Genomic DNA, 16,325 nt, shown 5'->3' with positions numbered 1-16,325 from the left:
TCTCCCTGTTTCTGAGGGCATTCCAGGGTGAAGCTCCTCCTCAGAACCAGTCGCAGGATGCAGTGGTCACTTCATTTCAGGTAAAGGATGGTCATTGCATATATTTGCCCTCCATGTGTGCCATAGGTATGTTCCATATAGCCCTCTTTTTTGTTGGGTCAGTTGCAGGGAATATCATATCCCTTGAACCTGTGTCTGACCAACGAGATATTGACGAAGGTCAAATATTTGATGAAGACACTGTGTCTGATTATTCATCAGGAGGAGAGGTACATTTTCCAAATAATGTTTGATAAAGCTCCACTCTGATCAGTCCCATGTGCCCCAATCACATTTGGAAACCCTGGTAATGAGAATGATTGAGATTCTTCATGGAACTGTGGGTGTTTTTGCCTGTGTTGCCTACCTGTAATGGCATGAAACGCCTCTTTTGTTGTCTGCACACGCAGGTGTCCAGGAAACACTATGAAAACCCGAAGGAAATATTTCAGAGCCAAACAGACTTTACGAATTGCCTGGCAAACTGCACTTTTAGTTAGATTTTCCGCATCGCCTACAGTATATAAAAAAGTGCCGCTTGTAAAAAACCTCAAAGCAATGCAATGCCTACTGTCTGTATGGTTGTGAGAGCCCGACTTCGCCTAGTTTGACTTCGAATATAAGGTACAATATTCCCCCTAGGCTAAAGTGGTATCTTTCGAAAAGAATTTCCTCCAGGAGCAATAAAGGATCTTGCCGAACGCGCAAAACCCTCTCTGTATGAAATTCATCCATCCATCCATCCATTTTCCAACCCGCTGAATCTGAACACAGGGTCACGGGGGTCTGCTGGAGCCAATCCCAGCCAACACAGGGCACAAGGCAGGGAACCAATCCTGGGCAGGGTGCCAACCCACCGCAGGACACACACAAACACACCCACACACCAAGCACACACTAGGGCCAATTTAGAGTCACCAGTCCACCTAACCTGCATGTCTTTGGACCATGGGAGGAAACTGGAGCGCCCAGAGGATGTATGAAATTCTCTTCATATAATTTGCGCACCAATATCTATTGGTCGCTCATTCATGAACGGCGAAGCCATGACTGGATGACTTCCATGCACCGTCACTGATTACGTGTGTAAACTAATCCTTGTTTGCGTAGAACAAACCTGCTCCGAGCAGGTTTGAGGATTAGGATGTGTTGCTATGACAACATTTCCAGCAAGAGTTTCGAAAAACTGACAGTCCAGGATCAGGCCAAATCATCAACAATTACATCCGGCTAAACGACTAATCCACGTACGAAAAATACCCCCCAGGATTTAAATGTTGATGTCTATAGCTGTGAGGTGTCAGTACTAGCTACCTTGCAATCCATTAAACAAATTTCATTTGTATAATTAGAGAAAAAAAAATATTTTGCAGTAAAAATGAAACAATGCAATTTATTTTCTTTGAATAATCTGTCTTCCACCAATTAAACTTGGCTAAATCAAACTACAGCCTTTAATGTATTACTTGCCTATAAACCTCCAACCTCTGCATACTACAGTACAACTCATTATACATCTTACTGTGCTATGAACTAAAATAATTACATGCCTCTATGAATCTGTAGTCTTAACAAGGAATGCATCTGTTTAGAATGATTAAAGTTTTATAAACCTCTTGCACTATCACTTCAGTACAGCATTCTACATAAATAGTTCTGCTATCGATTGAACTTATATGCTTCTCTTCTTTTCTAATTTTGATTGTGTAGTTAGATTAAATAAAATAAAAATTTTCCAAATCTTGGCCCCACCAGTAAGGTACTCCTGTAACTCCCAGACAAGCTTTGCTCCTATGCAGATGGAAAAGCAGTTAAGAAAAATATAATAATCTTAGATAACCTTATATAATAATATAATTCCAATTACTAATTATAATTAGTATTATAGGGACCTATAAGTCCTATAAGTATATAAGTATATATAAGAACCTATATATAAGAACCTATAAGTAATAATTACTGATTACTATTACTAATCTTATATAATAAATATAATAATCTTTGTTCTGTCTCTTAGTAGTTAATCAGGTATTGCAAGGAAATTAAGTGCTATGTTTTACAAAGCTGCAAGCAAACTGGATGCTACAAAGCAACACAATCATCTGCAACAAATGTTTTGTACAGTACATCATATTTTTTCATCAAGCAACATGTTTACATTGTGTGTTACTAATGTTATTTTAGTTCATTAATGTAAAAGGCAGGAGAAACTAAGTAAAATATGAAACTGAATAGTGACGCATCAGTGGTAAGTATGCTGTAAACCACCACTATTCGGGGCTTAGTTACATTCAACTACGTGACAGTGTGAGGTAGAAAAGAAAAAAAAAATTGAAGTACTTTTGTGTGAGCAAAAATTCACACTAATAATACAGCAAAAGTACAATTGAAATTTCACCTTGGATTGCCCAAAACTATTCAAAATGTGCTACAACGTTGATTTAAATTTATTTAAAATTACAATCTATATTTAAGAACATGTACTACAGCCTCTGTGATCCAGAAATGGTTCCTGCCATGTGGCTGGTGCTTTGAGAATAGTTTCAGGGTCCCACAACTCTGATATGAGTAAAGCAAATTCAATAATAGATGAATGGATAAACATCCTACAGATTTCATCAAAGGTATAAAAATATATAATTGGATAGAAATACAAACAGAACTTACTCTAAAATGACTGATATTTATTGGAGTACCTGTGGATTATTTGACTTTTCTGGAAAGGCTTTTTCAGGGGTGCACCCCTATTGAATGATGTTCCACAGTACAAATATAGTGTGTTTCAATGTTACGTGGAAGGAAGTAAACATAAAAATGGAATTACACAACTTAAACATACAAATGTAGAACTAAGGGCCCATGTGTTTTACTAGTGTTTTAGCACTAGGCCAGAATATTCCTAAACAACTTGGAAAGCTATTTGCCATTATTTGCAATGGTACTCTTCACATTTAAAGAGTTTTAGTAGGGATCAGTTTAGGAAGCTCCTGTATACAGCAGTTTTCAAGCATTTTCAACCAAAGACTTATTTCACTGAAATCAACAATGACACTCATTACACAATGGTATAAGAAAACAAGGAACATTTTGGAAATGTTCCTACAGGAAGTCATTGCCTGTTCCTGTACTAGCAAGAAGTAAAACAGCTCACTGACACTAAAAAAAGTTATAAGTTATAGGTAAATGTTTAGTGTTAATCAACTTAATGTTTAGTACAGAGGTTTTAACATACAGGCAGTGTGGCAGCACAGAGCTGGCCAAGTATAAGGGATTTGCATGTTCTGTCCATGCATTTCTGGATTGATTGGTATTAGTGAGCATGTTTAATTGTGTATTATTACTTGTTTTAACATGAAAACTAGACATGTGTAATACTTTCCAATTAAGAAAATATGTTTAGATCTGTATGAAGTGAAAAACATCTATTCCCCTTTTTCCATCCCCAGTCTGAGCCCTGGGTGAACATTGGCTGTTTCGCCAACATATCCCACTAGTTTGAAATGTCTTCAGCAAATAACAGAATATAATCTAATCAGATACCATATTCATGGGTTTCTATTGCTATGGGTTACAATAAAAAAACACCTGAAAAGCCCCCAAAAAACCAAAAAAACCAAAAAAAACCTGAGAAATATTTGAAAAAAAAATGAAAAAAACTATTAAAAAGCTTGAAAAACACTAAACAAATGCTGAAAATGTATAGCACTTAAATTTGAATGGGCCCTAAAGAATGTCAAAAGCCTCACCGGTCCAATGATTAGATGTTATTGGCAAAGTGAAACCTGTATATTTTAGTGATGGAGAGGACACACTAACTTTGAAAGAGCCTTTGCAACCTCTGTCTTCAAGGGTAAAATACCATAAAATAAAGGAAACGATCAAGTTTGAAAGAAAATAGTGCTTCTTTTTAAAACAAACATCTAAATCTGCAAAACACAACAAGAAGACTTGAGGCTAAAAATGTATTTGCTTTTTGACAAAATTTGTCAGTTATTACTTTTTAAAATGGAAAACCTCCCCTAGGTTAATCAATAGATGGTTGTTAAGGATTTAATGTTTTTTTAGCAATTCTTTTTGCCAACAATATGTATATGTTACTATGAGGTTGCTCATACTGTATAAACATAACTTTATTATGATCAAATCCCACCAGATGGCACAATTGAACCCAGTAAGAAGAAAGCAGGCACATTCTTCTACATTTTTCATCATAAAGAATGAATTAAAAAAAAAGTATAACAAATGAAAAAACTTTTAAAACAACACATTTTCCTCTGATGTAGTCAGTTTGTACCAATAAAATACTTCATGCATAATGACAAATCATAAAAGATCACTTTAATATAGATACCTTTAGACAAAACAATAGTTAACCTTCCAGCCTTGCAGTCCTAGTGTGACAGGATTAGATTTCCGCATGATATTTATTAATTCTTGCTTATATCACTTTGAGGACCATGAGGGTGGACATTCTCTAATGATTTGTGTCTAAATATTTCAAATCCCTCACCAAGAACATTGTTACAAATGTAGTTCTGCTCTGCTAAATTCCTTACTAGCCTCTGATTGCCATTTAGAGGACACAGTAATAAAGAGGCAAGGGTTGCTTGAAGTATTCTGGCGAATTATGCTTGAATGTCCTCACTCTGAATTAGCTACAAGGGAATTGCCACACAGAAGAAATAAATGGATCTATGAGAGGACAGATTGTTACAATAATGTCAACATAAAAAAGGAAAACAGAATAAATGCTGCAATAATATCAGCAAGGTGCATTTTCAGTCATAAATGTGAGCATTAATTCTGAGTATTTTTAATCTGTTAATATTAATTAGAACAAGGTAGGCTCATGCACTGCTCTGAGGGTTTTGGTGAAAACCTCATGTCTGTGTTAGAAGACATTTAGATAAAGCAGTAAGGTACAGATATGAAATATAGAAGTATGCATAAAAATAAAGAAACAAGAGCAATCATTTATGTGCCTTCCCTTATAACAGAAATTATTCGTAAGATTCAGTAACACAGCCAGGATAAAATAGGGAAATTGAAAAATACAATTGAGCCTAAAGGTAATCGTGGAAAATATCAAGTAGGTGACTAGGGACAATTAAGCAGGTTTAGTGGAAAAGGTGGTGCATGATCCTGTATTACTGTATATTCAGTAAAAACCATCTTGACCATGTGGGCTGAAAACAGTAGGTCCACAAAAGTTAAAGTAGCATGAGAAGTCAATATATAGCAAGTACAATTTTAGATTTTCATAAGAGCTTAATGGGTTAATGAAGGTTAATGAAATATAGATACTAGAACTGTGCTTTTCAGATATTGCAAAAGTTTGACTATTTGGAAGGCATGTTTAATGCAATCAGAGAAGATGTGTGACTGGTTGTAATAATGGTAAAAAATTCTTTTCACACTACAGAGAAGGGTTTATTTTATACTGTATGTGTAGAGATTTGCATTTGAGAAGGTGGTTTGTGGGCTAATGAAGACAAAATGTGAAGCAAAATTAAAAAGGGCCATATTGAAAGTCATCAGCTAATTTTGAGCAATGAGTGCACTGTTAAACCAACAGTGTGTTGCAGAGACCTTAAATCATCTGGGGCCTCATGTATAACGCCGTGCGTAGAACTCACACTATAACATGGCGTAAGCACAAAAGCGGGATTGTGCGTACGCACAGAAAAATCCAGATGCAGGAATCTGTGCGCACGCATACTTTCACGTTCTTCCACTACATAAATCCCGATCAGCGTGAAAAGTAACGCACATGCACGCGCCTTCTGTCCCGCCCCAACTCCTCCCAGAATTACGCCTCTTTGAATATGCAAATCAATATAAATAGCCTTCTGTGAAAAGACAATGGGAAAAGCACAGGGGAAAATCTAAGAATTTCAGCGAATACCAAGTGGAGGCAAAGGAAAAACGTACTATTTGTTGGTTTAAACAGTGGTATAATCAACAAAAGAAAGTTGATCGAGTGACAGAGTGTCAGAAAAACTCGAAAGATCAAATTCACAAAGTCGCACAGTGCCCGAAATAAAAAAGAAATCACATATCAAAGTCGCCGTGAAAAGGCAAGTCATAGCCCACCGTCTGAGTGTCATATGAAAGCGTATTAGGGTACAAACAAAAAACATAGACACACAGTGGGAAAAAAGCACGAAATGTCAACTTTAATCTCGAAATTTCCACTTTAATCACGTAGTTTATTTTGCCATTAAAGTATAACATCATAAACTTCATCTTAAAATCGTTTATTTTACTAGTTTCTCAAGTCGCATGTTAAATGCTTTGTTCTGTGTTTGATCTTCTATGTGCTCTATGTGTGTGAATCACTACGTGCTTCCGTTCTTTCTCTTTCTCCGACAGGACACAGAATGCATTACATTCGAGATATTACAGCTCTTGAATAATTAAAATACTGAGATGTATACGTGATATCATTTTCATGATGATAGGAATGAAAGCATGTTATTAAACATGGGAACACGGTGGCGCAGTGATTGTTCATATCTCACGCAAGAGGCTTGCTGCACCATGTGCGACCTTCGATGAAATAATTTATTACAGAAGTACTGTCTCTTTCAAACGTACTAACCTCCAATTCCTGTCCATACTTTTCTTTCTCCAATCGCCACACAATCAGCTCTGTAATAGACGTTAAGCCATTTGTAAGCTTAGAACGCCGATTCTTCAAAACTTTTAAGGAACATTGAAATATCTTCGTAGTACATGTTTAATTATTCTATTCGTCTATCCTTCCAGTGTCGCGTCAGCACCAGCAAGAATACAGCGTAAGGCAGGAGCTATCCTTGAACTAGCTATACGCTGCAGCACCGTGTCCTCACATGTTTAATTATTAACAATACAGATTATTTAAATGAAGTTAAAGTTTTATCTGTATACTATAAGCAAAATATTTTGCTGCATTTCATCTTAAACATGATATTGTCATCATACGCGCTTTATAAAGTAGCGCAGGTTGTGCAATATTATAATTGTAGTGTAAGTTTACAGTGAGGTGATTGTACTTATAAGTACAAACAGTTCTACAAGGAGCACTTGATGGACTGATTGAGTGCATTTATAGTTCTTGGGATGAAACTGTTTCTGAAACGCGAGGTCCGTACAGGAAAGGCTTTGACGCTTTTTGCCGTGGTTGAGGTAGTGTGTACTTGAAACTGTATACCGATAATTCTCTTTCCGATCATCTGCTGCTGTGATTCACACTCAGATACAGTGATATAAATACTCCGAGTGGTGCAGTGAGAGTAATATGGAAAAAGATGATCCGCAGTGGCAACCCTTAACGGGAGCAGCAAAAAGAAGAACAAGATGCAGTGAGCGTAACAACGCTAAAGCAGTTATGGTATTTGGAATACTATGGCTATTCCCTGGCCCATTATATTGCTACAGGTTAATTACAATCAGATGCATTAAATTTATGAACGATATGCGGTTAATTTCAGTGTATTTGATAAAGCCGCCGCCGTGGATGTGGATCTAAGAAAGGGTAACCACACAGGAACAGTAGCACTGCTTTGATGCTGGGTGCTGCCAGTCTGTAAAACCGAGCGGAGAAATTGCGTACGCCAAGGTATGAGTTACCGTGGAAATGTGCGTGGCTTTACGCCAAGTTTAGGTTTTATACATCGCGATTTGAGCGTGGAAAGGTTCGTACGCAACATTTCTGTGCGTACGCACCGTTTATACATGAGGCCCCTGGTGAAGAGAAGCAGGTGGAGTGAATTTAGGCATTTGAAACAACATGAAGAATGACAGAGTGAAGAGTTTTGCTGTAATGAGAACAACTCTCACGATCAGTGCTCACTTGAAATGAAAAAAACATCCATCAAGGTTATATGTGAGTTCATTCTTCTAGCCATAGATCTTGGGATGATGAGAGAAGGAAGTTTCATCCGAGAGTGGATTTCACAGATGTTCCACAGTATGGGATGTTCTGTGGCTTGGGTTTCATTGCTACTGGTGTCAATTTAGCCTTGAAGTGTGTTAAAACCATTTACTATGGACACTCTGTGTTCTGTAATGATGGTTCAGCTGAGAATAGATTACTTGTTGAGGAGATTCTAAACTATATAAAGTTTGTTATTATACTTTGCTTGTTCAATTAGTGGTTGGGGAAAAAAGTTGTGTTAAAATTAGTTACATTAGATGTTTGAACTGTTAATTATAAAATTAAAACTTCTGAGCATATCCTACTTACTGAAGCATCTGAAATATGATTGGTGGCACAGTGGTAGTGCTGCTGCTTTGCAGTAAGGAGACTATGGAAGATTGAGGGTTCGCTTCCCGGTTCCTCCCTGTGTGGATAGCGCTTTGAGTACTGAGAAAAGCGCTATATAAATGTAATGAATTATTAGGCAGCTAGAATGAAGTTAAATATGTTGACTTTTTTTGTGATCACGGAGTAAGCTAAACAACACATTATGAATTACCTCACCCAAACAGTAGCATTTTTTTAGTTGATATCTAATATTTTCATGTAACAAATGGGTATACTGCTCAAGCTAACTTGTCATCTAGCATTTCCCTTATTGATACACATTTGAATAAAACTGTTACTCTGTTGTTGTACAACTCCACTTGCCTTTTTTTCTGTTTTATCCTGCTGCCTCTGCTTTGACTGTCTACCTCCTGTGATAATTAATTGCAGCAGTTAACCTTGCTAGCACCCTTCAAAGATTTGAAAGTTTTGATTAAATCTTCAACTAACCTTCTTGTTTCTGAGACTGTACATGCTTAGTACAATAAATATTAATCGTAGCCCTTCAACCCCATCATAATTAAAATGTTATTCTCAGTCTATCTCACACATTTTTCAATGTGTAATTCCAACAATCCATAATAAAAAGCATAATTTCTTTTACTGAATTTAACTTTGAATTTAATTGGTCTGCGGTGGACTGGCACCCTGCTCGGGGTTTGTTTCCTGCCTTGCGCCCTGTGTTGGCTGGGATTGGCTTCCAGAAGACCCCCGTGACCCTATAGTTAGGATATAGCGGGTTGGATAATGGATGGATGGATTTAATTGCTTCTCTTTAATTTTACATTATACCAATATGATTAAAATACAGTATATGTTTAGTTGTATGTATTTTTGTGAAAGTGTATTGTAAGACATACAGAAAATAACAATTTGCACATTCAGATTTAAAAGATGTCATATGCATTAATTCAAAAAACCTTTTTTGGATGAGTTATATAGTAGACTTTAAATGAAGTACTGAATGAATGACTGTGTGTCTGTGTATTGTTTATTTCTATTTACTCCTGCTCTTCTCTCACATCTGAAAAACAAGCACGTTTAGATACTTGGCCATTCTAAACTTGCCCATTATAAGCATACCTGAGTCATGTAAATATGCAATTTGTATCTTTAAATATCAAAGGTTATAATATAAACCCAGTAAACAGAAATGCACCATATAACTGGATTCACTGGAATCTCTGCAGTCTAGGGAAAGCCAAGTGCAGTTATACTTCCTTTCTTGACACAAAATAAACACGGAGGTGAGTACTGAGATAATGTACATTTGCGTCTATGCTAGCAAAAATAAGAGCATTCAGTAGAATCAGAGGAGATTTTTAATTGATTTATGCAAGCTGAATATAACTCATCTTATGGTGCCAATATGAGCAACACACTCTTGTGGTTAAGGTAGCACCACATTGGCATCATATGACTGGTTATTTTCAGACTACAAAAATGGGTCAAGGTCTACTGTAAAGCAGTAAAAACACTAGAAAAAATGCACTGCAGGGAGAATTGGGAAAAGAGTTTTAATTTACAAATTATTTGGTTGTTTGATGAGTGATTAAATGAGCTATATTGTTACATTTAGTTTAACTGAAGTTTCCTTTGTCTTTTATTTTGTTGTTACTTTTATTTCTTAAACTTCTTGTTACGTTACCTTTTTAATACTTCATGTCTAAGCTGTGAGACAAGCAGGCTTAAGGAAGCTAAAATCGTTAGCCTCTTTATCCTGCCTTTTGAACCTGTATAAAGGATGAATATACTGTAGTGCAACTGCAAATAAGCAAAGAACATCAGGTTAGAAGTTTGGTTACATTTATATACACAGATTTACCTTGTGGCATATAATTAGGGTGGCACGGTAGTGCAGTGGGTAGCACTGCTGCCTTGCAGTATGGAGACCAGGGTTCGCTTCATGGAGTTTGCATGTTCTCTCCCGTGTCTGCTTGGGTTTCCTCCGGGTACTCCGGTTTCCTCCCACAGTCCAAAGACATGCAGGTTTGGTGCATTGGCGATCCTAAATTGTCCCAAGTGTGTGCTTGGTGTGTGTGTGTGTGTCCTGCGGTGGGCTGGCGCCCTGCCCTGGGTTTGTTCCTGCCTTGCGCCCTGTGTTGGCTGGAATTGGCTCCAGCGTGACCCTGTGTTAGGATATAGCGGGTTGGATAATGGATGGATGGATGGTATATAATTACAAAGGAAAATGTTTAAAAAAAAGATTTTTTGTTTGGCCTAGGACAATAAAAACCTAATTGCCTTTTTCATGTTTGTTTACTCAGCCATCCATTATACATTACACAATCCAGTTCATTTTCACAGTGATTCTCCCAGTAGTATCAAGTGTATGACAAGGACCAACCCTTGAAGGGCTGCCCCTTGTTAATTAATATTGCTCACCCACACAGACACTCACACACCTGGGGCCAAGTTTGCCTAATCTGCACTACAGACAAAACAATAGAGAATCCAAGAAAAATGATAATGTGCAGACTCCACATTGACAGTGACTGGGCTTGGATTTATGAATTTCATCCAAGTTTTGGTCTCTAGTATAGACACCATATTTTTGTACTATTTCAGCTTCATAGGTCACACATATTTAGGTCATATTGCTTTACATTGAAAATTATTACATAATTTTGGCTTAAACACTGGGAACAAGAGCAACTTTTTCAGAATTACATGCATGTTTCTCTATTCACTATTCTGTCCTTGAAAATAAAATTCAGCTTTTTAAGTTTAAAAGTGAGACATTTTTTGAAGAAGTAACAGATATTACTTTAAAGATCAGTATCTTTATAAAGGAAAAAAGGTTAAAACAAAACCAGCAAAGATGTATTTTCTCAAAGTTTTCAGCAGAAAGAAAGGATACACGAGAGCCCATGGAATTAGGGAATACAGTTATCACAGATAATGTAGTGGCAGAATCGGATTGTGCTTTTATTATGGTAATTCAGGAAACCAAATTGCAAAATATCCCAAACAACCAAAATATCATGAAGACTAAAACACTCCTTGTTCTTTAGATAGATTGATTAATAGATTAGGGTTGGTAAAGTGATTCCAGAAGCACAAAGCATTCAATCAAATTGCACAAACAAACAGGCCCTTATCAACTCCAAAGCCTTCCAGTTTTACCTTTGAAATATAAGCCCCCGGAATTTGTCAGCTGATGGAAATCCATTAGGCAAAGGAGTCTTAGAAATGATAATGTATTTTTGAATTTACGATTTGGAGCCCTTCATTCTGAATTTATCATTTTTTATTTTTTATAACGAAGTCTTCACCCATATGTCATACTGGGCTTCCCACAGTTCGATAATCGTAACCCTCTTATTGATTGAAGACTACTTCCTTAAGAATTATAAAGAGAACATTAAACCAGAACAATTTATTTTTAAGTAAATCCATGACAGGCTGTTATGTCGCAGATTGCTTCATTTTCTAGCCTGCAACTTTTTGTAATAGAAGGCTGACATATAATTTTCAGGACCTTAGTTCAGAAATACAGCTATATTTAATTCAACTTAAACTGCTTTAATTAGACTAGATATTTTATTAGACCATGTAACATTCTGCCCTATCAAGGACATTATTATAATCAAGGTCGATTGCATTATATTTATTTTAACCAACCTGAAATTAGGTAACCTTCACTGTTAAGAGACAAGTGCTGTACTTTGCTGCTAAATGCAATACTTATATAACAAATCAGTTTAACCAACTTTTCAAAAGGGTAATATAGCAGAAACCATATGTTTGTTCTGTGAACTAAGTAAACTTTCTTAAACTAAATTACAATAAATAAAGTATGTAAACATAAATGTTTTTCTTAAGTATTTTTAAAGATGTACTACTGTATAATTTAAAATTCAATGCATTATATTAGATTGCGAGAATAACAAATTCATCGGTTTCCATAGCAATATCTGTTTAGAAATGTATTATAAACCAGACAAAGAACATGTTGTATAACATGTGTTTATCATAAGATTCTCTTTGGCAACTGACTAGGGTTTAAAATTACAGTCATAATGAAGTGTTCTACAATATCTATTTTAAAATCAGAGCTAATCACTTACTCAAACATGAATTATGTAAACTTTAAGACAAACACAAAGCTCATTCTTTTTGTGTCCAATGTGCTTTTGCAATGGATAAGATCCAAACAACGTCTATTGTTATAAAAACACCTTTTGTTTTTTATTTGAAATTATTAATTGATCTTCCCATTAAAATATTGTATCATTAATCAGAAGTACAAATTGCATTTCTTCATATATCTCAATATATTTTTCTTTTTGAATATTTGCATCAGTGCATCTACTAAAGGGCTGAGGGGCAAAGCTGGTGAAATAACAAGTATAGCTCCATGTTTAACCTATTTAAACTTTGCCTTTTACTTTAATTAACATGATAAGATACTAGGGGGCTTACCCCCTGTTCGCTTCGCTTGCCAACCCCCTTTGCCTGTGCTATGCCCCAGCCACTTCGCGTCTCTGCCACTCGTGTTGTGAAGAGGAGGGCTGAATGCACCGCAAGAAGACACGGTTGCTTCTCCGAAACCCCCTCTTAAATGGTGATACAATGGGAAACATACAGTTTTCTTTTTACCTCCTCTTTGCTCGATCAGCTGCTGGGTTGCTGCTGCTACCGTGCTGCGTGATCTGCATCTTGTGTGGCGCTTCAAACATTTAAAAGCCTGTACAGCAGCTGCCTTTGTCATCTACTCTTTGTCTTTTATTTCCAGCCCCGGGCGTGGTTAAATCTGTTGGCACAAAGTCTCGTCTCACAGGATGTGAGTTCTTGATATTTTAGTTTATAATTTAAAAACAGAATAAGAATCTGAACATCTAACAACATCACATTAAAGTTATATAAATTCTGAAAAGAATGATACCAAACATATATATTTAGGTTTTACAATAAGCTCAATTTAAAGCATGACAAAAAACGTGACATAAAGACATCACATAAAATCATTGAACAAAATCGTTGCACTTTTAGGCTTAGGATTTTATATATAGAGAGTAGATGTTACTGGTTGTACACACATTAGTCTTTGTATGCTACTTAGAAATACAAAGGGGATTCCAGCAGCCCCTGGCAAATCTCTCTCTCAACATGCATGTCTTTGATCTACACAACTCTCATCTTTAGAGATGACATATGCAGTACAGATGGCTATGTTACTGTGCTCCTGTAATTGTCCATTCCTTAATATTCCACTGTTTTTGTAAAAACTGTTCATCTTGTGGCTTTCCCTTTTGGACCCTTTCACACATTATCATTTATCTAACATGTTAGCACTAGACCAGAATGCTTCTAAACCACCTGTAAAATTATTTGCCATCATCATCAATAGCGCTATGCACACCTAAGATTTTTAGTAGCAAGTCCTGTATACAGCTGATTAAGCATTTTTGGTCAAACATTAATTCTATTGAAATCAATGGTAATGCCCATAAAATGCTGATTAAAAAAGCACTGTGTTTTTGAACTGTTTTTAAATGAAATCACTTTGAGTGAAGCAGTTCAATGAAACTAGAAACATTGAAAAAAAAAGAAAACAGAGGTGTTGTCATGCATGCACGTGATTCAGTTGTCTAGTGATAGTTATTAAGAGAGAGATCAAGTATGTACATAGCTTGCAATCATGTGACAAGAGCTGAACAAAAGTTAAAGGTAAACATTTAATTTTAAATCAAGCTAAAGTTTAGTAAGTTGAGCATAGACATTTTAACATTCAGGCAGAGTCGTAGGGCATGTTCTGCCTATGCATTTCTGGACTGATTGGCATTGGCAAGTGTGCTTAACTGCAGTAGACTAGCTGTTCTAACTCTGAATGCTAGACATGTGTCAGTAATATTTCTCAATAAACAAAATATGTCCTGGGAATTAAATAACATCTTTTTGCATTTCCTGCCTGAGTCTTTGTGTATGAACACTTACTGCTGTGCCACTAGATCACAATATCTATATCAAATAACATAATTACAACTAAACAGATACTTTATTTATAGGTCTCTGTTACTGAATTGCATGCAGCACCCTCTTTTTTGTGAGTGGCTATGCCTTGGACTTCTTACACCCACTGGTGGTCTTACACCCACTGGTGTTGCAATAATCACTGCCTGCCTGAATGGATGCCTTTGACCCTAAAATGGACAGATTAAATTTACCCATCAGCACATGCAAAATTAAATGTAATCATATGAAGTCTGTTCAATTATTTTCACATGATTACACATTATACACATGCTTTACCTCTTTTGTGCTTATTGTGTAATTTTTGAGGATACACTCTGAATTTTTCATAAAGTGTCCTGAATTGTTCTCTAGACTCCCTTTGCTTCATAACAAGGTGAACCCAATATCTTTGTTGACAACACTGATAACACCTTCTCCTCAATACCGTGATCTCCAGGATTAACACTAAAGTCATAGAAGACATTCTGGAAACACAACAATCACTTCACTAGAACAACACTAGAACACCTCACATACCACAAAATGGTAAAAGGAAATGATGTCAATCATTTTTCCCCTACAAAATATTTCTTTGAAAATGCTTGAAAAACATCTGGATAACGGCTGAAAAACATCCATAAACTTACTGAAAATGCTTTAGGAATGCTTGCAAATACAATTAAAAACCTTAAAAAATGCCAAGCAAAAGCTTGAATTGGAACAACGTTCATGCATGAACAGGCCCTTAGTCATTTCCCAACACTTTGCCTCCACTGTTCTTATTTAAAACATGCATTATTGTTAGATTTGGGCAACTATATCTTTGCCAAAGGACTACCTTTTTAATTTCCTGTTAATCTTCCCATTTTCAGTCAGAAATCATCAGATCAGCTGTCCCACAAAACCTGACTTAATTAACTATACTGCTTTCAAAAAGTGAATATTGTCTAGATAACTGCTGCTTTCTTCATAATGCTTTGATCTTTAGGTTTGCTCCTTTGAGAGCTTCCCTTAACTGTAAAGAGTTCTGAAGAGAGAAAAATTGATTTGGTTTGCTTCTAACAATTTTAGTTTTTAGCTCTCTTTTTTATCCAGTTTATTGTGGGCTTTAAACTTATACCAAAGTATTTGCATTGTGACTTTACTTTACCAATGGATGTAAACAACAAGGTATTATAACTACTCTAATAGGAACTTTGCACCAGAATGGCTACCTTCCCTGTTTTCTTCTTACAGAAAATTATTTTAAAATAACTGGCAGAAGTGCAGGTTTTTTTTCAGATTTGCATCAGATTTGCATCATCAAGGACAGTTCGCATTCAATTGGATTATTTAACATTATCAAGTTGTTTGTGCATAACACCACTGTAGAACAAACTAACATTTCCCTATTTTTCTTGGGTTTTGAATATTAAAATTTGAGATGAGATGGAATCTTTGCACATGGAACATCAACCGTCTCTCTCACCTCAGGTAAAGTGAAAGGAAAAATAAATGGATCACTCAGGATGTATCACCAGTCTCTCTCATTCTGATAAAGCTGACATTCTTGGAAAATGTTTCTGGCACTAAGGCACCAAGTTTTGTACTGTTTATGGCCTTGGTTACTATCACCATAACTCACCTTTGGCAACTTTAATGGAAACTTAGGCACCAACTATTAACCAAAAGAAGGAGCTTACATATACCAAATAAATCAATAGCAAAATGTCCACTCCTTCCTTTATAATTTAGTGTCAGCACTAATACGCTGTTCTCTATCCCTTAAGATGACAAGAATTGAAGAAAAGAATAAGTACATTATGTTTTTGCCACTAAGGCTAATATAGCTTGTAATATTGTTGCTAAAGTACAGTCAAAGAATAATATATACAGTATTTCTGGTAGTTGGTGTTACTTAAGATGGAAGTAATAACCAATGAGTATTAGGTGAACCTTTACTTTTTATCATATTTAATAGAAAAGGTGGCTTCTGAGAGTAAACCTGTAGCAGCTAGTACAAAGCCATGCATTCACCTACATATACACATATGCCCCCTAA

Source organism: Erpetoichthys calabaricus, chromosome 4, assembly GCF_900747795.2.
Source record: "Erpetoichthys calabaricus chromosome 4, fErpCal1.3, whole genome shotgun sequence".
In the NCBI taxonomy this organism is placed as follows: Eukaryota; Metazoa; Chordata; class Cladistia; order Polypteriformes; family Polypteridae; genus Erpetoichthys; species Erpetoichthys calabaricus.
The sequence above is the reverse complement of the archived record's forward strand: the minus strand, read 5'-3'. Positions refer to the sequence as shown.